This window comes from Ambystoma mexicanum, chromosome 14, assembly GCF_040938575.1.
Source record: "Ambystoma mexicanum isolate Mex_15411 chromosome 14, UKY_AmexF1_1, whole genome shotgun sequence".
Lineage (NCBI taxonomy): Eukaryota > Metazoa > Chordata > Amphibia > Caudata > Ambystomatidae > Ambystoma > Ambystoma mexicanum.
The window spans coordinates 602,862,247-602,889,043 of NC_090940.1; the positions used below are offsets into that span (position 1 = coordinate 602,862,247).

At 48.3% G+C, this 26,797-nt stretch overlaps 1 protein-coding gene across 2 annotated transcripts in view; it reads left to right on the forward strand.

Moving 5' to 3' along the window:
* Positions 1-26,797, forward strand: part of PPP4R4 (protein phosphatase 4 regulatory subunit 4) — a 1,234,696-nt gene that overhangs the window by 1,183,688 nt on the left and 24,211 nt on the right. The window lies entirely within an intron of this gene.

Here is a 26,797-nt window from a genome sequence, read left to right on the forward strand (position 1 = left end):
TGGATCCGATCCTTCGTTCAGTGAGAACTCCAGAGATGGACATTGTATGGGTGTTTTTGGCCTCCTCTTATCCAAAGTTCCCTTTGCGCCAAAACGGAGATGACCCAATGGGAGATCTGCTCACAAACACACACTCCATACGTGGACCAATCACGGACCACAGTGGTCCCAGTCATTCATGGCACTCCACACACACAAGGCATGCAGAACCCTGCAAAAGATTGGTGTTTCGCGGGAAACTGCATGTCCAAATAAGGACTGACCCGGGTCGGCTCGACCTGGGGAAGGCAAAGAGGCAAGAAGGTCAAAGGACAGGACAAAGAACCTTGTGGCATGGTCATTTTGGAGCCAGGCCACCTATTCATGCCAAATGTGGTAAGCACGGTTAAAATGGCAGGAAAGGGTTAAAATTAAATGGAAAGATAAGCTGCCACCAGCCCTGTCCATGACACATCTGCACATCTCCAAAAAAGTCCTACGAGAGTATCTAGGGTCATTGTAATAGACTGAGACCCAAGTACACTCTACTGTAATGTACATTGGGCCTCATTCCGAGATTGGAGGTAGTCATGGCGCTATTTGCGCCATGACTGCCTCCAATAACGGTTCCGGCACCGGTGTGGTTCAATGGGGACTTACCGGTGTAGTCCGACCTTTGTGGGACCGGTAAATCCCCATTGAAAAAGCCATTCTCCATTCCCATTTGAGCCCCCACAGGGCTCAATGGGAATGGGGAAGGCGCTAATAATGATACTGCAAATTGCGGTACCATTATTAGCTCTGAAGCCCCTTAACGGGTCCCGTCCATAACGCCTGGTCAGACCAGGCGTTAAAGGAGGGACCCGCTAAGGGACCTCGTAGTAGGGCGGTAAGGGATTACCGGCACCGGTCTCCTTACCGGTGCCCGGTATCCCTTACCGCCCTACTTGGAATGAGGGCCATTGTGTACTTGTTACATGTTGCACCAAAGTTGCAACATTGGAAAAGGACTAAGGGAAACAAAGTCTCCCAGTACTGACTGTTTTAAGGGCTTGTCAGTTTCCCCATAAAAAGTGAGCGAAAGCCCAGAGGAGTGCAGCTGAAGGCTGTGCTTCTCTGGCAAAGTCAGTCAATGGTGTCTAAACAGCAGCAAAAAGTTTGGGGGTGTACAAATGGAGGGAAAATTACACATAAAATGAAATCTTTTCCTAACAGTGGCCAAAACCGAATACATTGGAATGCACCTAACCTTGAAAAAGGCTTAACCTGCAACAGACAGGCTACTTCCCATTTTTATACAGCAAGACGCTGATAAATGTGATATTTATGGAACTAATAAATTATCTGCCTTCTCGCTACTGATCACTAGTGTGAAAGATATAACTAAAAAGAGAAGACAATATAAAAGTCCCTCTGAGCGAGGTGATAGGGTCTACAATACGCACTCTCACTACGACTCTATGATTGTAGCGGCTAGGAAACAATTGCGTGCTAACATCTCTGAAATCCTCTATCCAATACTAGGTATATATAGTACAATTGAGGTTAATAATCACATCAAAACAGCCAAAAATAACGGTATTGTACAAAAATGTCGCTCTTATTTGTGCGCCCCGCAGTCACTGCGACTTTGGAGGCGCACAAAATGAGGGTGACATTTAGTGCGCCCAAGCAGAGCGAGGTTGCAGGTGTGTCACCCACTCTTCCTGGCACAGTAATGGGGGTCAGGAGTTGTGGGGGTGTCCCCCGATTACCATTTCGGAAAGCGGGGGACACGTAAGAAAAGAAAAAGAAAAGCACCCTGCAGCTCCAACCCACGTTAGTGGGAGGAACTGACACCGCTGGGATCGCAGAGTGCGGGCGGCACACTTCTGCGTGTGCCGCCCTAAAGGTAAGTGGAGTGGGGGGGTTGCGAAGGGTAATACAGGCCAGGGCAAGGGGCACAGTGATCCATATGAACACTGCGCCGCGCCGTAACTGGTGTCGGCATTTTGGCCGTCGCAGTTACGGCGGTGCATTGATCACATAGATCCAAAATAACTATCATAGATTGCTGAGAGAACATAAGTATAGATGTCAGAGGGAGACATGGCAACAGATTGCGTATCTTGCTACCTCTCGAAATACGACTGAAATCTGGAAAGTGATAAGGTAGACTGCATAAAGAGATTTCTCTATAAATTGGGTTCCTGAATCTTTGTGGGCGACCCATATTGACTCCACCCTGGGTGCTACCCTCCCAGCAGATGACGAATTGGCACGACCCTGTGTAAAATGGAAATGCAAGTCAACCATCTCAGATATCACATTAATAATAGAGAGACTTCATAACTCCCGCGCTGCAGGACCAGATGGTACGTGCAACAGCCTTCTTAAATTGTCTTCGGGGTTGTGGGCGCATGCTTTATATCTTCTCTTTGTCCACATTGGTGAATGTGGCAATCTCCCTGCAACTTGGCGTTAGAGCCATATTCTCCCAGTATATAAAAAAGGTGCACAGGGTGTGCCAGCTAATTACTGTATGCCAGCAATGCTAGATATACTGGCAAAAATATTCGCTAAAGTCTTGTTAGTCGAACTGTGTTTATGGATTAAAGAGAGTGATATCCTGCCTCCTAATCGGACTGGTTTAGGATGAAATCTACCTCGTCGCATAATCTATTCTTATTGGTCTTTGCAGATGAATATGCATGGTTGAGATGCGAGACTGCAGCCTATTGTGCATACAGAGACTTCAGTGCCGCTTGTGCTACCGTGATGCGGAATAAATTGTGGAGGAAATTAGTTGCATGGAATATCCGCCGGGGCTACTAGAGATGCTTATGCCACTCCACATAGACACCAGCATAAGGGTTGGACTTGGTGGTCTAGGCAAGCTATCTGCATCTATGATGAGTACGAGAAGAGGTGTGAAACAGGGTTGTATAGTCGCGGCAACCCTCTTCAATCTTTACCTTGCCGACCTGAAAGATGCCCTTCGTGATCTGAATAATTGTCCAGTGAAAGTAGGTCCGCAAACAATTAGCTGGCTCGGTTAAGCTGACGATTTACTCTAGTTAGACCATACCCCCAAATTTTTTATGCTGTGGGTGAATACGCTGTAATTAATGGTCTCCAAGTCAATGTTAGGAAAAGTAAGATTATGGTGTTCTCAGGAAAAAGTAGAAAAATAGAACTGTGTGGCAGCTTGGTGGCACTCTCCGCTTGGACGTGGAAAGTGCTACAAATATTTAGGGGTTCTTGTGGATGGAGACTTGAAATGGACTATGCACTGGATGGAAACTAAAGCGAAATACATGAAAACAGTAAATACTATAAGATCATCCATCGGGAGGAATGGAGGGTGCTCGGTTCAGACGATCCTGTTATATACCTCCGAAATCCTACCTGTATTGACCTATGGTATAGAGCTATGAGGCCACAAACTTGCAGACGATCTTAGGAAAGGTCAAGCTAAAATTCTGCGTAAACTGTTCAGAATGCCGAAAACAATATCAATCGAATTTCTATATTTGGAATTTGACCTGAGTGGGATACTGTCGGATTTCATTCTTAGGGTGGGCATGTGTTTTGAAAAACGGCAGTCCCTTGATAATGGCACGATAATGGTTAGTTACTTTCAGGCTTTCTTATGTCTTGATGATGCAACAACATGGGCACCATGGGTAAAATATTGACACTGCACACTAAGTGGTATGCAGGTTTCGAGCGCAGCTTTGTTTTTAGCCAAGTGAGTGTGGCAAAACGATGGCTAAAACAGAAACTGTCTATCTATCGCTATGAGAACCACTATGTACACGTATCACTAATATTAATAGTGGTTGTTTTATTCACCACAGAACTGCTCGTGTATTTAAGCCTAACTACATAATGGCCTATCCGAATAGTAGCATTATTAGACAGTATCTACTATTAAAATTCAATGTTAGTCAAGTTCTAGAGGTTAGAGGTGCGAAGATTGGTTTACCAAGATCTGAGCGGATTTGTCAGCTCTGCAATGAAAATGTGCTGCAAACATTGGAGCCTTTAGTGGGCACCTCCCTACTACGGAAATGTGTAGGGCTGCTACTTGGGCCACAAATCATGCACTCTGCAAGCATCGCGCTGTTGACGCATCTTCAAGGAAGGATGCTACTTTTGGCCATGAGGTGCTTCGCAATTTATTTGCTTGAATCTTGTATATGCTGTCTCCTGCACCTTTACCGTTATTAAGGCTTTTTTGTCTGGTCCCAACCAGTTGGGAAGGAGGGAGAGCAGGACGACAGAGAAATGAAACATTACCTTCATGGCGATTCAGGTTCTCTTAGTTCTTCCTTCACAACACCCACCCAGTCCTCCTCAATAAACCATACACTTGATTACAACCGCCAGTACGCGAAGAGGGAAAAACCTGAAGGCACATGGGCGTGGTGATTGATGAAGGGGGGGGACTGGCGTGCGGGGGGACGCACATGCATAAAAAGAGTCCCATAGCTCTAATGAAGTTCTTAAAGGGCAGCTATCTTTTGAAGCTAGCTTTGCTTCTGACTCAACATTTGGGAAGGAGGGAGAGCAAGGACTAAGAGAACGTGAACCACCAGGAAGGCTATCTTTCATATTCTTGCTTTCTCTTTATCGCCTGAAATACCTTGACATTCTTTTTACAATATCAGCTGGAGTTTGTTGGTGACATTTAGTGTGTAGCACATATATTGATTTGAGGCCAGTTGAATGAGGCCTGGAAGCGAGGACTAGTAGATTGCTATCTTTGGAATCATACCAAAAAATGTCACCCTCATTTGTGCTCCACCGCAGTCACTGCGACTTTGGGGGCGCCCAAAATGACGGTGACATTTACTCTGCCCAAGCAGAGGGGTGGTTGCCGGGATGTCCCTCACACTGCTTGTGCACAATAACGCGAGTCGGGGGTTGCAGAGGTGTCCCTCTTCTTACCATTTTGGTAAGCGAGGGACAAGAAAAAGAAAAGAAAGAAATGCACCTTGCAGCGTCAGCACTAACCCATGTTAGTGGGAGAAGCTGGCACCGCAGGGATAGCCGGGTGTAGGTGGCACACACAGAAGTGTGCGGCCGTCAAGGTAAGTGGGCTGGGGGATTGGGAAGTAAAATTTGGCCCGGGGGATGCGGGCACAGGGATCTATCTGATCACTGCGCCGCGTCGACATTTTCGTCGTCGCAGTTACGGGCAGCACATTGATCACATAGATTCCTATGTTTTTATGTACTGACTTCTTTTGACTTTGAAGACATTCTGTGGTCTGGTTTGCTTGAAGCGCCAGACATTAAGCCTTAGCTGAGAGGCCCTGTGCACTGTACAACTTTGAAAGGTACACGTGGCCGGCTCAAGGGTTAAGGGCTTAGCCGTATGCACTTCCACTCAAAGTAGATAAATGAACTAGCAGTACATTATCTCATAATAACAGCACCCTACTATTACAACACTTAGAACTGATAGGAATCTGGGATGAAGTGTTACATAAAAAGCTGATATTATTGTAGTTTTAGTCATTATCAATGTAATTATTACTATTACAAGTATTAAAAACAACTCCCTTATCCATGGTAACCTAAACTGGCACTGGTAATCACATTCCTATCTCTGTAACTGAGGAATAGATTTCTGATTGTTCCCTCTCAGTGTTGTAGTGTCTGCAGTCAGGGTCGGACTGGGACAAGAAATAGGCCCGGACACCCAAAAAAAAGTGGCCCACCCCTCACCTCAAAAAAGTGGCCCACCCCTCGCTTCAAAAAAGTGGCCCACCCCGCGCCTTAAAAAAAGTGGCCCTCAAACCATCATCTGACCGTGAATTGCGTCAATTCACGACTTTACAGAAAATGTTACTTATGGAGGGTTCACACCGCCTGTACCCTGGCCCCTTTCGGGATACCAATGCCCCTGCCCTATGCCCTCGACAAAGACACTGTGGGGTGCTTCCGAACTGCACACAGTCAGCAACAAAGGCTAGCTAGCATCTGGGGTCAGACTGGGCCATGCAATTGTCTCAGGCACCAAAGAAAAAGTGGCCCGCAGTTGCAAATGGCTTTTCATTCCTTTTGTGATACTGTTTGAATAGTACCCAGGCGGAGCTTTTTGATAAAGTGACATGCAAATTGTATATTTTAAAGAATATTTATTCAGCAACACTGGTCAAAACTACTAGTCGCAGTGTGAATTAACTCATCAAACTGGCCCACATGGGCCAATAAGGGTCCCACTTTGGCCAAAAAACGGTCCCACACCACACCAGCATTTTGTGTTTTTGGTTGGCCCTGGGCCTAGATACGGAGGTGTATTTTGTCCCCTGTATGAATGTTGCAGCCCGCGGCCGGCCCGGGGGAGCGGCAGCGCAAGCCTCAGGCCAGCGAGGAGGTGTTGCTTCTGTATCTGAATTCTGACAGAGCGAATAAAGGGCTTCCGGTGTCAAGCGTTCAGAACGTTTAGGCTACACTATGCCCAACCGCAGAGGTCCTAGTACACAGCCGATAAGGTTGCTAGGCAACTTGCACTCCTCTCGAATAACGCATTACTCATGATATCACACAACTTTCAACATTGACTAAAAAGTATGTCATTCACAGCACTCGTGGCTTAATGCATGGACAGACCACAAACAACCCTCCGTTTTTTAAACGTTAAAACGTGCGATTAAAAAAAAGAGACATATGATAAACACGTGACATGCTTTCTAAACTCCCGTTTCCCCTTTGTCTGCATTGTGTGCTCTTTGGCAGATTTCTACAGCATGTCTCCCTGTGCTTCGGTTCCCTTATCTGCCAAAATTGGAGAGGGTATAAAATGCATGGTTTCATGCTGGAAAGCTTTCACCCGGGGACGTTTTGTGGTGCAAGGACAACATGTTAGCACTCCTCCTCGCCAGGCAGAAGGCATTTTAAGACGGCCACACAAAGACAATACGTCATGCTAGCTACGTAATAATCTAACGTGTTAGGAAACACTCAGAAAACTGAAAAACTTTTTCAACACATATCTCTTTGGGGAGAAGAAGTTCTACTTTATTATTATTTTTTTTTTTTAAATGCTCGACTTCTGCACTCGGTGCCCGCAGCATTAGCCAATCTAATGTTTTCATATTCCCCACCCGACCCAACCCACAGCCACCCAGCACCGGCGGCATCGACTCTATGTCGCGGCAGAAAACAACACCCGAATAAACACTAGCCACACAGAGACACAACTGTGTGGGAATGGAGGCAGCCCCCTCCCGCCCGCAGTGCCCAGCTCCCCACTAGTGCCCGGGCTGCTGCTTGATGTCGAAGGAGTTCCTGGCGCCAGATAACATGTTGGGAGTGTCAAAAGAGGGATCAGACCGTCTCTTGTCAGAAAAAAAGTATGTGCCTTCATTCCTTCAATACAAGCTCTGCCAGCCAGGAGTCAGACGGGTGACCCGGCCCGTACTCAGTACTCACTGTGTATCCTCGCTGACTGTGACTTCCAAGTTCCTTCCTTCCCGAAACTGCTTTTGCTTTCAGCTGCCTGGGACGGTCTCGAGGTCCACTGCAGTCTGCAGACACCACAACCACGGTGTGTGCTTGTACTGGGTGGGGGGCTCATGTAGCAGCAGCCAGCCCAGCAGCATAATATGTGATTGTGATTGGCGGCAAATTGGGAGGGCAGGCAGGCCAGGCACTGCCTGCCCAGCCGAATTTTCATTGGGTCCGGGGTTATTCAACGACAACGAATCGTGTCCACCACGCCCGGCCCCCCAAACCCCCCAGGCACAAGTTGAAGACAGTTGCTTGCTTTCAACTTTGCAAAGAAGTGTTACTTCCTGCAGCAAAGTTGAAAGCAAGTGTGAATGAAATGTGTCACTGTGAAGTGCCCGCCGGCTCCAGCTCAGCGGAGCCCTCAGTCAGCCTGCAAAGGCTGCACCCACCCCCCAGGGTCAGGAGGAGGACTCGCCGGAGGGGAGGGAGGCAGGTGTTAAAAATTGCTTTGGTGTGCGTCACGCACACCAATTGTAACACCTGCCTCCCTCCCACAGATGAAACAAGTCGTCGTTCTCTCTGGCCGTCTGGCCGCCACAGCCGCAGGCCAGAGAGGCTCGTGAGGAGCACAGCTACACACACGGCAGGCGCACCGTCCGTGACCGGCCCCCACCGACGCGATGGCAACGCCAATTATGCACACATGCATCTGCATCATCTGCATGCATCATAAATGATGATGCATGCATGATGCAGATGCAATCATCAAAGCAAGGTAACATGACATCTAGTAGTGTTACCTTGCTATGATGATTGTGCACTGGCACTGCAGACTCGTGTGACGGTCTCACTTAGTGCCTCCTGGGCTGGCTCCCGAATCCCCCCTGAGCCGAGCCTCCATGCCCTGCCTCACTGACAGACAGTGGCTGGCCAAGCTCGCCCAGCCCAGGCGGATCAGTCACTCACCTCCACACACCACCCCCCCCCCATGAGTCTGACTTCACTTGGCCGCGGCCCGCGCGAATACTCGCGACGCGGCTCGGCGGCGCTGCAGCAGCGCAGCGCACACAAGGCCGGGCCGGGGCCGCGGCGCCTGCTGCCAATAAAAAAAAATACTTTTTTATTTTTTTTTAAAACCGGCCCAGAGGTGGCTGCCGGAAAACCGGCCCCAGGGCACCCCAAAGTCGTTTGGCCACGGGCCGAAAGACCGAAAGGGCCAGTCTGACGCTGTCTGCAGTAGGCCAGGAGCCAGAGCCCCAGATGGGAGACGGACACTCAATCTCCCTTACAAAAAGGAAAGAAGTCGCTTTTCAATGTCATGGTCGGTGGGAAGGCAGTGCGGGTGTTGTTGGGTTCTGTGGGTTCCTGCAGTGACCGAGGTCCCAGAAAAGAACATCAAATGGTGGGGGAGGTGCTTGGGTGGATGAGAGAACCCGTTGGTTACGGTGGGATTCCTCCCTTGTTCTCAGCCACCTGATTGGCCAGTGGCACTCCCCTGGGCCCTAATCTTAAATCTTGACCACACTACATCTACACAATATCAATCAGTATTTCACAGAGACATACCTTATGTATTAACTCAGTGTTAAAAAAACAACAACCTGCCAGTAATAATTAATGGAAAAATGCAATCATTTAATGGCCTGATTTTACAGGTTTGCTTTTCCTTTTTTATCTTCACTTCACAGTTAAAATGTGTTTCCTTTTTTTAATCTTCATCTCATGGTTCCAAGCCTGACTTATTTCCTGATTGAATGCAGGGCTGGAAGACTACATTCATGCACACACAGGAACATGCTACTGTCCCCCCCTGTTCTGGGGATTTCGGCACACTTGCAGCTTTGGCGCTTTCAATGGGCCCACAGAACCTTGCCCTACCGCAGTATTGATTGCCTGCAATGCCTCCTTTATTGCAAATTGCACTAAATAGAATGAATGTATAGAAATATCAAGCATCAATTCTCTGACACATTAAAAAGAGCTCCTGAAAGCATGTGGGGTTGGAGGGGGGAGTCATTTCTTGGAATGTTCTCGAAGGAATGTTTTGGCCTAGCTGGCTTTATCCACTCTTGAGCACTGGAACATTCCCCAAAAGCCTACATGGCAAAAGGTACGGTTGTGCATCATCTGTGTGTTGAATGGCAGGAGGCTGCAACTCTATACGGCCTCTGGAGTAAGGAAGTGTGGATCCATGGCAGAAGGTAGGGTTGTGCATCATGTCTGTGTTGAATGGCAGGAGGCCGCAACTCTATCCGGCCTCTGGAGTAAGGAAGTGTGGATCCACGGCAGAAGGTAGGGTTGTGCCTCATCTGTGTGTTGAATGGCTGGGGGCCGCAACTCTATCCGGCCTCTGGAGTAAGGAAGTGTGGATCCACGGCAGAAGGTAGGGTTGTGCATCATCTGTGTGTTGAATGGCAGGTGGCCATAACTCTATCCGGCCTCTGGAGTAAGGAAGTGTGGATCCGCGGCAGAAGGTAGGGTTGTGCCTCATCTGTGTGTTGAATGGCAGAAGGCCGCAACTCTATCCGGCCTCTGGAGTAAGGAAGTGTGGATCCATGGCAGAAGATAGGGTTGTGCATCATGTGTGTGTTGAATGGCAGGGGGCCGCAACTCTATCCGGCCTTTAGAGTAAGGAAGTCTGGATCCATGGCAGAAGGTAGGGTTGTGCCTCATCTGTGTGTTGCATGGCAGGAGGCTGCAACTCTATCCGGCCTCTGGAGTAAGGAAGTCTGGATCCATGGCAGAAGATAGGGTTGTGCGTCGTGTGTGTTGAATGGCAGGAGGCCGCAACTCTATCCGGCCTCTGGAGTAAGGAAGTGTGGATCCATGGCAGAAGGTAGGGTTGTGCATCATGTGTGTGTGTTGAATGGCAGGGGGCCGCAACTCTATCCGGCCTCTGGAGTAAGGAAGTGTGGATCCATGGCAGAATGTAGGGCTGTGCATCATGTGTGTGTTGAATGGCAGGAGGCCGCAACTCTATCCGGCCTCTGGTGTAAGGAAGTCTGGATCCATGGCAGAAGGTAGGGTTGTGCATCATGTGTGTGTGTTGAATGGCAGGAGGCCGCAACTCTATCCGGCCCCTGGAGTAAGGAAGTCTGGATCCATGGCAGAAGTTTGGGAGCCTCTAGTGAGATGTTAAGCTGCCAGGTGAGAAGTAGAAATGGGACAGGTAGCCGGAAGCTAAGCAGGGCCTGTGTAGGTGTTGCCCTTTTCTCTCTGCCCCACATCCTGCTGTAGTCTACTAGGGTAGCCTCAGGTCTTTGGAGCAGGGAAAGGGTGGGTGAGTCAATGTTTGGTGTCCCCTTTTATTATCTTCTGGCAATTCCGAGGGGCATTTGCTCACCCTAAGCTTGAAGCAGGGAGAGGAGGGAGAGCATGGGATTCCCACAGCTTACTTCTCTCATTTGCCCTGTGACCTCATATCCCCTGGTGTCTCGAGAGCCGTGATATCTATGGTCACATGCTCCTGTTAACCAATACCTGCTGCAAACATTCTGTCTCAGTGGTCAATGGCTGTATACAGCAACTGGGATGCTTCTGGCATAAACGTCATCTGGCCCTAGATCTGTTCTCTGGGAGCTAACAAGAGCTCAGGCAAAAGAGGTATAGGGAGGACTGGAAGGATAGGAGAGCTCAGGCAAAGGAGCTAGAGAGAGGACTGGAAGGAAAGGAGAGGTCAGGCAAAGGAGGTAGAGAGAGGACTGGAAGGAAAGGAGAGCTCAGGCAAAGGAGGTAGAGAGAGGACTGGAAGGAAAGGAGAGCTCAGGCAAAGGAGGTAGAGAGAGGACTGGAAGGAATGGGGAGGCAAGACCAGAAGGGCCCAAAGGTTGGGATGGAAGTGGATGGGTCTATTGCCTTCCTGCCCGCCACTCCACCACTATCCTTACTGCCATGTGTCAATCCATACCAGAAAACCTATCTAGTCTCCGGTGCTCTAGCACAACTGAAATCTGGTGAAAGAATCGTTGCAAGTCCTCCGATGCATCCCCCCTCTTTAGACTTGTCTATTTCTTTGTGATCACCATCAATTTCTCTGGCAATAAATAGTCCTCCTTGGAGCTATCATGCCCTGCATGGTACTTCATTCCTCCCTTGAACTGGTTCCCTCAACTCATCCGAAGTGGCATCCCTCACCCCTGGGAACTGGCATCCCTCACCCCTGGGAACTGGCATCCCTCACCCCTGGGAACTGGCATCCCTCACCCCTGGGAACTGGCATCCCTCACCCCTGGGAACTGGCATCCCTCACCCCTGGGAACTGTCACCACCGCAACCACCAAACTGTTATCGCCAGACCCAAAACTTTAATCCACCCCATCTGGTCCCCTTCATTTGCCTGTTTTCGGTCCCTCTGCCTGGCCCTGTGGGCAGTCTTCTTCCATGAACGGACGCCACGTCACAATTCTTGGGGCAGCGAACTGCCCCCTATCCAGGGCCTGTGTGCTGTTCCCTTTCCTGAGATTGTGTGCTGCTCCCAGCCTGTACCTGTGCATGGACCCTTTCCCGGCCCTGTGTGCTGTCCCTGTCCCAAGCCTGTGCGGTGCTACCCTGCCTGCGCCTGTTTGATGCTTCCCTGCCTGAGCCTGTATGCTGTTTTCTTCCCCCATCCCGTGTGCTGCTTTGCTGCGCCAGCCTCCGTGCAGCTTCCCTAACCCAGCCTTTGTGCAGCTTCCCTAACCCAGCCTTTGTGCAGCTTCCCTAACCCAGCCTTTGTGCAGCTTCCCTGCCCCAAACTTTGTGCAGCTTCCCTGCCCCAACCTTTGTGCAGCTTCCCTGCCCCAACCATTGTGCAACTCCCTGCCCCAACCTTTGTGCAGCTTCCCTGCCCCAACCATTGTGCAACTCCCTGCCCCAACCATTGTGCAACTCCCTGCCCCAACCTTTGTGCAGCTTCCCTGCCCCAACCTTTGTGCAGCTTCCCTGCCCCAACCTTTGTGCAGCTTCCCTGCCCCTACCATTGTGCAGCTTCCCTGCCCCTACCATTGTGCAGCTTCCCTGCCCCTACCATTGTGCAGCTTCCCTGCCCCTACCATTGTGCAGCTTCCCTGCCCCAACCTTTGTGCAGCTTCCCTGCCCCAACCTTTGTGCAGCTTCCCTGCCCCAACCATTGTGCAGCTTCCCTGCCCCAACCTTTGTGCAACTCCCCTCGCTCGCCTTTGTGCAGCTCCCGTCCCTGAGCTTTTATGCAATTTCCCATCCCATGCCTGTGTGCTCCCCCCTTCCAGAGCCTGTGGGCTGCCTACTTCCTGACCCTTTATGCTGCCCTCCCCTTCCCAAGCATGTGTGCTGCAATCCTTCCGGAGTCTGTGCTGTGTGTGTGTGCTGCTCCCCTTTCTGAGCCTATTTGCTGTGTGTGTGCTGCTTCTTGCTTTTGCTAGCTGTCCCCTATCCTGAGCCTGGGCCTACTTGTGTGCTTCCTCCTATCCAGGGCCTGTGTGCTGCCCGTTATCCAGGGCCTGTGTGCTGCCCCATATCCAGGGTATGTGTGCTCCCCCCTAACGTGGGCACAGTGTGCTGCTCCCCTTCTTGAGCATGTGTGCTGTCCCCTTCCTGAGCCTGTCTGCTTTTCCCATTTTATCACATGATTTTCTGGTGCACTGTGATGCTTTTTTCATATTCTCATTTTGTATGTATTTTTTTCCCCGACTCTGACCTGTTGACCTGAATGTGGTAAATAACCTAATCTCAATTTAGCAAAGAACAATAATTGAGGGAGGTACAAGTTATGTTATGCTATCTATGTTAAATGGATTTATACCGTGCACCGCTACCATTTGCATGGTCTGTAGGCACTCACGTGGCTCTGTAGGAAAGTGTGTAGGGTAGGTTATTGAGTGAAGTGGGATAGGATGGGCTCTTCTGTTGCAGGACCAGGAGAAACTGGCGTCTGTGCGTGTCAGCTTTCGAAGTGTGTTTGGATTGTGCGCACTGTGGTTATTGCATCCAGAGAGGCACCATCCAGTAATTGTAATTGTAATTGTTTATCTATAACACACTTTATACCCAGATGTTTCTAAGCGCGGATCCGGGGATCGAACTTGTGTTGCTCTGCGTCATCTTGCTTCCAAGGCGAACCCCTGAGGTATCCTCCCAAGTGTCTGGGTTATTTGCTTGCAGCAGTTTGCTCCTTTGGCGGATGTGTGGGTTGTGTGTTCTGCATGTGGTAGGGCTGACCCGTTAGGTTGTGTGAGGTATGTGTGGGGTATGCTGAAGAAGAGCTGGGGTGGTTAATGATTAGTAAAATGTGCTTGTTTTATAGTTCGTTTCAGGATCCGTGCTGTGCCTTGATTGTCTTGGGTCCACGTGTAAGAGTTGTGGGAGGTGACTGTTTTTATGCTCGTTGAGTTGAATAGCCAGGTTTTCAGTCGTTTTCTGAAGGTAATATGATCTTCTGTCGTTCTTATTTCCTTCGGGATTGAGTTCCATTGTTTGGCTATCAAACGGGAGAATGCGGTTCCTCTGAATTTCCTGTTTTCGTAGTGTTTCATTTCCATTTGGAGGTCGTTGCTTGATCTTAGGTTTCTCCTGGTTGGTAGAGGTTGGTTTTGGCTTGGAAGAATTTGGCTGCTTGTCCGTGTAGTGAATTGTGGGTGATATAGAGGGCTTTGAAGTGAATGCTATTTTATACTGGGAGCCGGACGAAGAAGCAACGTCATTGAGCAATGTGTTGCGGGTACACATCATGATATGAACCTTGTAGGTAGCAGAACTAAGCTCTTTGCAAGGTTACATCTTGACTCGTTTTGTAGCGTTACACAAAACCTTTATGATTCTGTCCCAATAACTGTAAATTAAACAAGGCGGGAGTAGCCACAAAGGAGTACATCAACTGCAGCTTTCTTTGCCACAATTTTGGTATTCCTAATTCTAGATTTGAAGAAAGCCGTGTTTTATAGTCCTTCACGCGTCATTCTGAGGGTTCCTGTGATATGTGGCAGTGATTGTCCAGTGGTTCCAGTAATACGTTGCAGTGATTGTCCAGTGGTTCCTGTGATACGTTGCAGTGATTATCCAGTGGTTCCTGTGATACGTTGCAGTGATTGTCCAGTGGTTCCTGTGATACAGTGCAGTGATTGTCCAGTGGTTGGCCTTGTGTTGTCTGTAGTGATGTTCCTTCTCATCGGGTTCTATTAAGTTGTTCATTTGCCCTTTCTGCTAAATGTGGTCGCCTTTTTGTCCTCATCCATAAAAGCTGGCAATGGGTTCTATATTGAGATGAATTTGTGCAGAGAATTCGTATTTTAAAACCAGAAAGTTCCTTCCCTGAACAGTAAGGTTGCTTAAATATAAGTAGTAGTGCTGAACTGTTGCTTCTTGGTCTATCCTCGAAACAGCCTGAGAAACCAAAGCATGCAACAGCTTGAGAAACTGAAGCATGCAGCAGCCTGCGAAAACGAAGCATGCACAGTCCAGCAAGCTTCCACTGCACACTGGTGGCTGGAAATGTGCAAGTGAAGTCTCTGCCCTTAAATCATATATTATGGTTTTTGAGAAAGAGATTTTTTGATGTTTAGATCAGTGATGTGGGTTTTTCACGCAACACCATCCATCCAAATTACTTTTCTTTTACTGAAACCATTTGATTGCATTGGATCGCAACAACCCCTTTATAAATACTACTCCAACCAGCCAGGCTTTGTTCTAATAAATTAAATCGAAGTGCCTGTGTATGTTGGTGTTAATGATCCTTTTAAAAGTTTGCCAAATACCTATGCCTCTGGAGTCCTTCAACTCAAGCATCTTCTAAAGTAATGGAAGTTCACTAACCAAGCAGATCCATTCATCCCGTTATTTCAAGAAGTTGCTTGCTCTATTGGTTCACATCTCATAACCACATTCCTCGGCACTTTGGAATCACTCCAGTAGTGATTTGGCACAGTTATACATTTCTCGCATAACATTAAGGGATTTGTAAACCTGTTTTATTAATCAGCTTTTGTCCTGCACCAAATTACTCTGGTAGGTAGCTCACGATGCTAAGGCGTGTCCAAGTAGTGTTGTAGGGTGCCCCGGGCAGGGTTCAATCACAGGACTGTGATCTCTGAAGGAAAAGAAAAAGGGAGGAGGGCGACTGCTGGGCACGTTGGGTGAGCATCCAAATCGTGGGCAAGATGTAAGGCTTGGTAAGGAAGATGTTTGGGCATTGCTGGTATTTCCGATGTGTATAATCGCCGCAACTTGATCAAAGGAAGGATGCTGTCCATGAATGCAATCCAAAATATTTGGTGGATACATATGACCCCTTAACGACTCGGGTTAGTTTCTGCCAATCGACCAATCAAAACCATATGTACCTTTGCCTAAAAACATAGTTTTGGGGTTTTGAAATGTTGATGGACATTCAATTTGAAACCCTCCTATCCCTGCAATTTCCAGATTGGATTGAAATCAAATAAGTGTTATCCCAGTCAATGGTGAACATTCGGATTGGCGCACCTGCCCAGCTACGAAGGAATAGCCTCGCTCTCAGTGGGGCAGCAGGGGGTTCAGCAAGGTAGAGGTTAAAAGGTAAAGGTGCCAATCGGCACCCTGCTCTGTCCTTTTAAAGGGTGCATGTTTCTTCAATCGCCACCATTCTACCCACTCTTCATTTGAGCCCAAGTTTAAGAGTATGTAGTTATGGTTAGGTTGCTCAACTCAAATCATAGGAAGAGCACCCTTTTGGGCGGCTTATAACTTCGCTCCCCTTGGACGAATCCTTACCAAACTTTGCAAAAAAAGTATATGGCCCACTCTGAATTTTATTTTTTGGGCAAGTTTGGTGAGGTTACGTGAAGGGGGGCAAAGTTATATGGAGGTCCCACATTTTTTCTTCCATAGACATAATGGAAAAATGTTTTGCTCACGCCCCAAACCGCTGGATGGATTTTCACCAAATTTGCGCCAGGGGCGGTGGCTTGGTCCCGAAAACGTGTGTTTGTAAATTTGGTGCAATTCCATTCAGGAGTTATTTTTTTAAACGACCAAAAGTAAGTCCAAAAAAATGTGTGATATCTGGCTCCGCTTAGCGAACCCATTTCCCTGTTCGGTCTGCGGACAGGCATCAGATTGGCCCAGAGGGTACGTGATGTCCGTGGACATCGAACGCGCCCTCTGATTGGATGGTGAAAAGCATGAAGTGTGTCAGGTTTTTGGAAACGCCCGCCATATTTGCATTCGTGGACTTCCGCCAGTGTCCACGGACACCGCGGTAGAAACATATAAAAAAACACAACATTGCACTTGTCAAACTTATCAAACAATTTCTGAGGAGGTGAGGGGAGATGAGGATGGGATGGGACATGGCCGTAAGAAGTCACAGAAATGGGTGTTTTTCACCCCCGAATTCCGTTAACAGTCCGGATTTTCGGGGGACAGTCCTGTGATGTTCGCGAACACTTCAGATGTTCAGGGACATCTATGCCTATTTCTGCATTACAGAGTTGGTGAAAAGCAGTTCTTGGATGGCTTATAACTTTGGCACCACTCAATGAAACTGCATGCAATTTTGAAATGTTATTCTAGACTTGATTCTGAATGTTTCTGGAAAGTGTGGAGCTGTTTTGTCAAGAGGGAACAAATTTAGAGAGGGGTTCCCAAAATATTGTAAAGGCATCTAAATGTGGAGCCATTTGACGAATCTGCACAAACATTTGCTAAATAATTTTAAATCTAGATGTAAATGTTTTTGTAAAGTTTGGTGGGATGTTCTCAAGAGGGGGTTAAATTAGAGGGGAGTCTCAACATTTTTAGATGGCTTTTAACTTTGTTGCCGTTTGATGAATGTGGACAAACGTTTTCAGAAAGATGATAGACCCAACCTTCAATGTTTGTGTAAAGACTGAATTACAGTTAATTGTCAAGTGGGGGCTAAATTATATGACTATTGTATGTACATACATTTTGGAAAAAATAAAACCTGGACGGATTTCAAGCAAACTCGTGTAAGGAGCATTGGCAAGGACCTCAAAGCATGGTTTTGCAAATGTGCCTGTGTTTTATTTTTTGACAAGTGTCATAATCTAGTTACACAAAATAGTGATATACCTTTGGTGACTGATGTATATATAGCCTGTGGCCATGGGCAGTGGCCAGATTGCCCGGGTCATGGTATAAGGTCATGACCTGGACAATCTGGCTACTGGCCATGACCGCGAGGGACGAAAAATGGTGTTAAAGTGGACTGGCTATGTGGTAAAGTTATTCGAAAGTAGGATAGGTTTGAAAGGGAAATAAAATGTGCTTGTGGTAATATGGTCATAGGGTTCTCACTTCGTCTTCTGCAGGCTGCCATCAAAAGGAAAGAGGGTCTCTGTATGGAGCCCCGCCTTCTCTTTTTCCATGGTGGCCATCTTGGAAAAGGATTTTCTTTCCGGTGTCCCGCTGTAGGAAGAAAAATCTATTTTTTAGCACCCTGTGTTCCCACTTTGGGAACCAGAGGTGCTAATGGCCTGTATCCCCCTATTGCAGGGGCTCCAATGGAGGATAATGTCCCAGAGCCCTCGTTATTTATTTATCTATAATGCGCAGTCATCAGAGCGCACACAGACACACTTCGCTTGGGTCGATAACTTGTGCTGCAGGGCCGTTATCCCTTGTTCCGGTCCCTGGAATGGGGGATGAACATCACATTATTCCAATGTTGGAAAAACGTATCGAGTCTATGTTCTTTACTGAAAAATGTAAAGTAGATGGAGTCTATAAGATTTTTTTTTGTTCTATTTTTTAAATGTGAAAGGAACCTCTCTTTTGTTGTTTTATTTTTTTAATAAATGTTTGCAGGAGAGGTTAGAACGTAAAATGAGGAGGGAAGAGGCACCAAGCACTAATATGGAGGGCAGGTGGACAGGGAAAGATGTTGCGCGTGTGTTACTTCTAAGGTAGTGCACAGTGTTTCTCATGCTCCTTGATTCCAGCTTTAAACGCACGTCGAAATTACTTACCCCTACAGAGTTTCGTGTTGCAGTATTTACAGAGGACTGTTGTCTTCCAAAGATATGGATCAACAGCCTCTTTTATTGCTTGCAAGGTAGCTGGTGGGATTTTTTGTCCCACAGACGTAGGCTGTGTGGTTACAGTATTGGTTGAGGAAGATGATGTGGAGGAAGACAGCCTACTACTTGCTAAAAAAGGCATAATCTTCCTGAGAGCATTGCGGGAGTTGGATTTGTTGTGGCGGAGCATGGAGGTGGTCCCGTAGGAGTAATGTCCATGTAGTACGCGACTGAGTACAAAAGTGCCTTTCACTTTGGTAGCTTTAGCCTTTGCTGCATTCCCAACAGTGGTAAAGAACTGCCACAACCATTATTCTCTCTGGGTGCTTGAGGTAGGCACTTCCTCTACCTCATCTTCTTGGTCCTCTTCATTGTCTTTGGAAATACTGCGCTTTTTTTGTTGTGTGGGTCCTCCAGCTGGTGGTGGTGGTGGCTCTTGGGGAGGAGGGATGGCAATAGCTGATGCCATTTTTAAGATAAACAGCAGTTTTGCTACAATTCTTCCAAGTATGTGCTTTGTACTAGATTGTTAATGGATAATGAGTAAGTATAGGTGTAGGAGCTGTGCAAGGGTACATTTTGAGCTTGAAAGTTCCTAGATCAGTAGAAAATGCAGTTCTGAACTGTCCTCGAAGCAAGGACCCGAAGTGCAAATGCGTTCATGGACACGTCATCATGGCCATGTGGCACTATCCGGCATGTCCACAATGACGTCAGATGCTTGCAGACGTTGACGGAAGCAAAAACAGTGGAAAAAGTATAAAAGTGATGCCAGAAGGTGGGAAATGAGTTTTAAGGTGAAACGTTGTAAATTGGACAACAACTTTGCTATATTGAGGTAAGTATGATATTAGTAAGTTGTAGGAAAATAGCATGCACTGGTAAAAACCCATGGAATTCTCCGAAAAAAAACTTTGTTAAAGAGTTGTTATGGTTAAGTTGCACCAATAAAAACCTATTTTATTCACTGAAAACACGTTGTTAAAGGGACTTTATGGTTAAGTTGCACTAATGAAAACCTATGAAATTCAATGAAAAAACTTTGTTAAGGGGATGTTATGGTTAAGTTGCACTAATAGAAACCTATAAAATTCACTGAAATAACTTTGTTAAAGGGACCTTATGGTTAAGTTGCACTAATAAAAAGCTATGAAATTCAATTAAAAAATGTTGTTAAAGGGACGTTAAGGTTACAAGTAAAACCGGAAAACCTCAGAAATTCGCCAGTTATGGTAAGCTAAGCAACCATAACTCGCGCCACTACCGTGCACTGCTAAGACTAACACCCAGGACATCAAAGATGACATCACAAATGTGATGGCGAACTTCTGAGGTTTTTCGGTTTTACTTGTAACCATAACGTCCCTTTAAAAACGTTTTTTCATTGAATATATATTCATTTATAGGCCTTGTTGCTGTGCTGCTATATTTGGCACTACGGTCGCACTTTACCTGTGGAGCTATTTACTTTGCTTGCATTTGCACTCTATATAATGCGTCATGGACCCATTAGTACAGTTGCTATTCTCGCCACTATGGCAGTTATTCATGGCATCAACCAGCTGGACCCCATTTGCACTTTATTTTATGTATTAGGGATCCTCCAGTATTTTAGTACTGATCTGGTACTTTAGCTCCAACCATGTATCTAGATTTGAACACCTTAACCTTGGCGTCCGATGACTCTTCATGCAACTACATTTCAGCCTACTGATCACGGTCCTTATTATTTCTATGCCTGGACTCACTATGTTCCTTGATGCCTTGATCCCAGGTGTTGACTATTTTAATCATGCATTTGCACTTTAGGTCGTTATTTCAATGCCCTGATTGGAGGTGATGCCATCGCCATTCATGCACCTGCACCTTAGTTTACATCCTAACTTTAGGTCTCTGTGATCCAGTATGCTGTTGCACCTTAGTCCATCTGTCCCGGCTATGAATACTATGATGTTCCTACTGTTAGTTATCTCAAATGCCGGCAATCCGTTGTGTTTACCAGAATGTGTTTACCTTATTCACCATGTTATCGCTGCGAGACAGCTCGCGTGTATTACACCTTGCATGCTCTTACTGTGCTTTGATGTTACACTACTGTAATTACATTTATACTATTGCTCCACGAATATTAATATGACATGTTTGTGTCACTTTCAGGCAATCAACTATGGACATTTATGATTTTTATTGAATGTGTTTTCTACGCTGTTTTTATACAGTTCATGCATTGTATGCGCAGACTTTCTCTGTTGTCCCTGTACCTTTCGTTTGGGCAGGCTGGACACCAGTATGTTCTGCACTACATGCACTTTCTTCCATGCCAACATGGCCGCCAGGTTTACTGCTTTGTGACAGAGTCTGATGTGAGAGTGGGCGAAAGTGTTGTAGGACTACATGTTACGATATTTATGTTGTGAAATCCATTTCCCAACACGTGATCAAGCGCTCAGTGGAGCGCAAAACACGTTGTGTTGCAGGTCTTGTCCAACGGCGTCCTGCCCCTGTCTGTTTGTTGCTGTCCCCTTTGTTACACTATTAAAAACTCGTATCTACTGATGTGAGATTTTTTTCTTTTTTTCCTGGGGACTGTTTTTGGCCCGCGGGAGTGCAGTTCTCTTTTCCTCCTTTTCTGGATATATATATGTATATGGCCCGGATATAACCATTTGACTGACAGCAACTGCACTGTGGACACAGTCCTCATTTCTGGGATTTAAGGTTTGCCACTATTCTTCTTCTTCTTCTTCAAATTATCGAATGCGTGGGCGGACCCACGCAGGCGCGTCCCCATCCAAAAGGATGATGTGCACCTACCCCACCAATCTTACACACAACCCTCACATTCTCATAACTCCTCCCACCGCCCCGTCTGCCCCACAAAATCGAGCAGCACACTGCTCCTCTCCCTGCCTCTCTCCCCGACTCCTCCCAGCAAAGCCTTCCCACTCAGTTCAGCCACTCCCAGCGCAGACAACCGAACCCTCATCAACTCTCTCTCCTCAACATGCCTCTCACACGCAAGCAGAAAATGTCCCACAGTCTCAGGCACCCCACACACCGCACAGTCCCTCGACTCACGCTTCCCCACTCGAAACAGACTGCGATTCAGCCCCACATGCCCTATCCTCAACCGGTTCAGCATCACCTCCTCCCTCCTCCTCCATTCCAGTTTCCCTGCATCCACCTTCACAGACACTTTCTCACGAACACCAAACATCCACCTGCCCTTCACCCCACTCTCCCACCTCCCCCAGCCACTCATCCATAACCCGCTTCACCACCACAGCCTTCACCTCATCCACACTCAAAGGTATCCTCACATCAAACGCTCCTCTCCTCATACCCGCACCCGCCGCCAAATCCACCAACTCATTACCCAAAATGCCACTGTGACTGGGGACCCACGCCAACTCCAGATCCATCCCCCCACGCACACCCCGATCATTCTTTCTCCTGATGTGCAAAATCACATCCTTCCTATCACCATCCCCTGCCACAATCGCCTGCAACCCACTCAATGAATTCAAAAACACCACCACCTTCTCAAACCCCAACTCGCACACCCTATCAATCGCCAATGCAATCGCCACCAACTCAGCCGTACAAATCGACACGTCATTCGTCAGTCGCCCCACTTTATACTCCCCAGTGCTTTCCAGATAAAACGCCATACCCACTCTCCCAGACACAGGATCCTTCGAACCATCCGTGAACACCTTACACCCTTCCTTCCCTGCCACATACGCCTGACCCAAAGCCTTGATCTCACCCCGCAAACCCCGCTTTTTCGACACCACACTCGCCAACTCCAAACACACCTTTGGAGACCCCATCATCCACATCGGCCATCTCACCAAATCCGTACCCGTCACAGCAACAACTCGCCCACACCCCACTGCACCCCCTTCTCCCACATGTGGAACCCAAAAGTGCCCCCCTTCCTCCTCCACCGGTCCCTATAATAGTCAAACCTCCAATTATACAGCAAACATTCACGCACCGGGTGAGCCACACTCTTCGCACTGCACTTCACCCACCACCTCATATTCAACGCATCCCTCCTCAACCCCAACGGCATCTCCCCCACAAGCACCTGAACCGCATTCACTGGAGAGGACCTCATCACACTCGAACACATCCTCAATGCCCTCGCCTGCACCCTATCCAACCGCAGCTTCTGACTCGCCGTGAAACCCACAGCTACCTGACATCCAAAATCCATCACACTCAAAATCAACCCCTTATACAACATTCGTAAACACTTCTGCTGCGCACCCCACTCTTTCCCAGACACCGCCCGCAACAAATTCAACCTACTTTTACACTTATCCACCACACCATCCACCTGCAAATTCCAGTTCAACTTCCTATCCAAAATCACCCCCAAGTACCAAAACTCTTCCACGCTCTTCACCCTCATACCTTTCAAAACCAAGTCCAACTCCTGCTGCACTCTTCTCCTCGAGAAAACCATACTCACACTTTTATCCACAGACACGCAAAAGCCCCATTTCCCACACCACTCCTCCATAAGCACTATCGCAGCTTGCAGCCGACTCTGCACCAACAAACTCCGCCCTCTTACCCATACCACACCATCATCTGCGAAGAAATCCACCTGACACCCGATACCCGCCAAAGCCCAAATCAACCCATCCACCATCACATTAAACAGCATTGCACTAATCACACTCCCCTGCGGCTTCCCATTCTCCATCTTCCAAACCTCAGACATCACCCCCCTCACTCTCACCTGAAAGGTCCTATCAGCCAAAAACGCCCTAATCCACTGAAACATCCTCTCCTTCACACCCATCTCCAACAGTCTCACCAAAAACCCACTCCTCCACACCATATCATACGCCTTCTCCAAATCCAAAAAGAACGCCCCCCACCAGCTCCCCATCACACAACGCCTCCTCCACACCAGACACCAACCTCACTAACGGATCTGCCACTGACCGATTACTCCTGAACCCACTCTGAAAATCAACCCCAATCGCTCAACCACCATCCGTTCCATAACCTTACACAGCACAACAGTCAGCGCAATCGGCCTATACGACTTACACTCCGTAGGGACCTTGCCACCCTTCAAAATCGCCACCGCAATCGCTCTCTTCCACAACCTCGGCAAAACTCCACTCTTCCAGATCTCATTGAACAGTGCCAACACCTCCAACTTACATTCCACTGCTAACTTCTCCAAAAATACATACATGACCTCATCCACCCCTGGACTAGACCACTTCCCCTTCCGAATAGCCCCATCCAACTCCACCATAGAAAACTGAACCTCATACTGCTCTTCCCAAGGCCCAACATCCGCCAACAACACCCGCATCTCCTCCTCAACCACACCCATACCTAGCCTCACCTCCTCCGGGAGGTTCCCTGAACTGTGCGCCCCTGCAAAATACTCCCCCAACAAATTCGCCTTCTCCCCATCCTCACTGACCACCTCCACCCCTTTCAACAACACAAACATACCACCCTGCGGCCTCATCAACCCGGACATCCGCTTAAACTGCTTCCAAACCTCACCCACACCAGAATTACTCCCCAGGGACCGACAATAGCCCGTCCAATATCCACGCTTCCTTTCCCTAATCACCCTCTGCACCACCGCCTTAGCCTTCTTATATGCCAACAAATCCTCCAACATTCCCGATCTCACCGCCCTGACCCTAGCCGCCTTACGCGCCGCCACAGCCCGTGAACATTCCACCAACCACCAAGGAACTTCGACCTTCCCACCGTTCCCCTTCACAATCTCCGGAACTGCCGGCACTGACGCCGCTCTCATTCCCTGCACCAGATACTCATTCCATTCATCCACCTTCCCCATCCCTACCCCGAGGAACAATCAATTCCTGACACAATCCCTTATACAACTCCCAATCAGCCTTCCTAAAATTCAACCGACTCCCAAGCATCTGGGACCTGACACCTACCTCAGCCCTTACAGTCACCAAAATGCCAGAATGATCTCTCCCCATATCCCCATCCTCACACACCTCCCAATCACATTCACCCGCAATCGCAGTAGACACCCAAGTCAGATCCAAACATGACAACTTCCCAGTCCTCACATCCAACCCGTGCCCGAACCATCATTCTGCAAAAACAGACACAATTCATCCGCCATGCCCTCCAACAGTTCCCCATTCGCATCCGTCCGGTCACTACCCCACAACGTATTGGCACTGTTGAAATCACCACACAAAACGCAAGGTCCCACATGTCCCCTTATCACTCCAGACAGCACACCCACCTCCACCACCTCACACGGATTATAATAATTCAACACCAATACTTCCGATCCCCCTACCCGAATCCCCACCCCGATAGCCTCCACTGCTCCATCCACCACAATCTCCCTTGCAACCAACCCGTTCCGAACTGCCAGAGCCACATCCCCCTCTCTCACCCTGCCTATCCTTACGAAACAACTCAAAACCCGGAATCACAAACCTCAGATCACCCCTTAACCACGTCTCCTGGATACAAACCACATCAACATTCAATTCCCCACACAACACCTCTTTCAACTCCTGCCCATTCCTCAACAAACTCCTCACGTACCACTGCAAAATCCTCAGGCCGACACCCCACTCTGCTTCCGTACTTTAGCAACCATCCTGAACACATCCTGTTCCAACACATCCACAACACTCAAAAACCTCCTCCCCGCTTCCACAACTCCTTTCGTAAGATCCGACACACTGACAGACAAATTCCCCTGAACTAGCTCCAACACACTCACCATAAAGCACATAAACTCAGTTTTCGGGACAACCACCATTTCTACTCCTTTCACCTCACCCACCATACTCTTCCTTCCCACAGCCTCATCCACCACCGGCTCTCTCCCACACACCTCACTCACTATCCGTACCCGTTTCATCTTTGCCACAGCCTCCGCATAAGATAAACCTTCCGCCGCCCTCACCTGCACCACCTCTCTCGCCACCTTGTGGCTCTCACACCCCCTAAACGCAGTAGATCCCCCCACCACAATTCACACACTTCTCCGGAGTCTCCACCATGCATTCCTTAATATTGTGATCTTCACCACACCTCCCACAGTGCCTCTCATTCCTGCATACTCTCGCCACATGTCCAAAGTGCTGACACTTATAACACCTCAAAGGCAACGCTACATAAACTTTCACACGAAACCTTTGGTAACCCAACTCCACCACCTCGGGGCACTCTGCCCTCGCAAACCTCACTGCCATAGTCGTAGACACCACATCCCCTTGTGCATCTCTCCTCCCCAACCTCCACGCCTCCACCACCCCCACATCCGCCAGCTGCTCCTCCACCTCAGATATATTCACAGACACCGGCACTCCATACAGCACCCTCTTACACGACACACCACTTTGATCAAACACTCGCACCGCATGCCTACACAGACAATGCACCTCCAGAATCTTAGCCTTACTACCAGCATCAGTCCCCTCCACCAACAACCGGCCCCCAGCCACCAAAAGCACCAGAGTGACATCCCCCACAGCCACCTTCACCCATCCAGCAATCACCATCGGATTCTCCCCCAGAAACGTCTTCACACGACTATCGGGCTTCAACATCACTTTCCACACACTGTCACACTGCATCTGCTCCACCCCAGACACACCGCTCCCTGAGGCCCCCAGCCCCTCCAAAACGCACTTTTCCTGGGTCTCCGACCCAGAGTTGCCCCAGTCCAGCCCCCCTCCATCATCCCTTTGTGTAGACCTGCTGCGATGCCGCCCCTCACTTCCCTCCTCCCACCCTCCACAGATGTAGATTTCACAGTCAGCGTCCTCCCCCTCTTCGCCCCCTCCTCCACCCCCCTTCTTTTCAGCCTTCCCACTCCCCTTTGCCATCCTTACCACCTCCTCCAAGCACACTCGCCCCCTGCACCCGCCTAGAGAGTCCGCTCCACCTCCTTGAGCCCAGCACCTTCCACCCAGGCACTGCTCCGCCCAGCCTGAGTCCGCCTCCTTATCTGATGAAACACTGCTCTCTCCCTCTCCTTGCCACTATTCTCATGTCCTGCAACACGTTTACTCATTTCTAACAAACCCTGATTTTGAAGGGCCTGAAAATGTCCATACAGACTATGAGCAATCAAGATGCCTGCATTAGTTCTTACCTTCGAGTTCACATTCCTCTGCCCCCGACACCCGCGTCAGCAAGAATTGAGATGCTGCGTTAAGTGCCATGAATCTGGTTTTAGAGTCATTCAATTGTTCCGTAAGGATGGAGTGTAGGCTGTTTTGCCATTTTTTGAAAATCTAATAGCACAGGATCTTGATGAGATGATACCTTCATTATTTCATTGCATATTTGCGTCTGTCGTCTTTTGCTAAGGAAATGTTTTAATCCCACACTCATCACATTCTCATGCC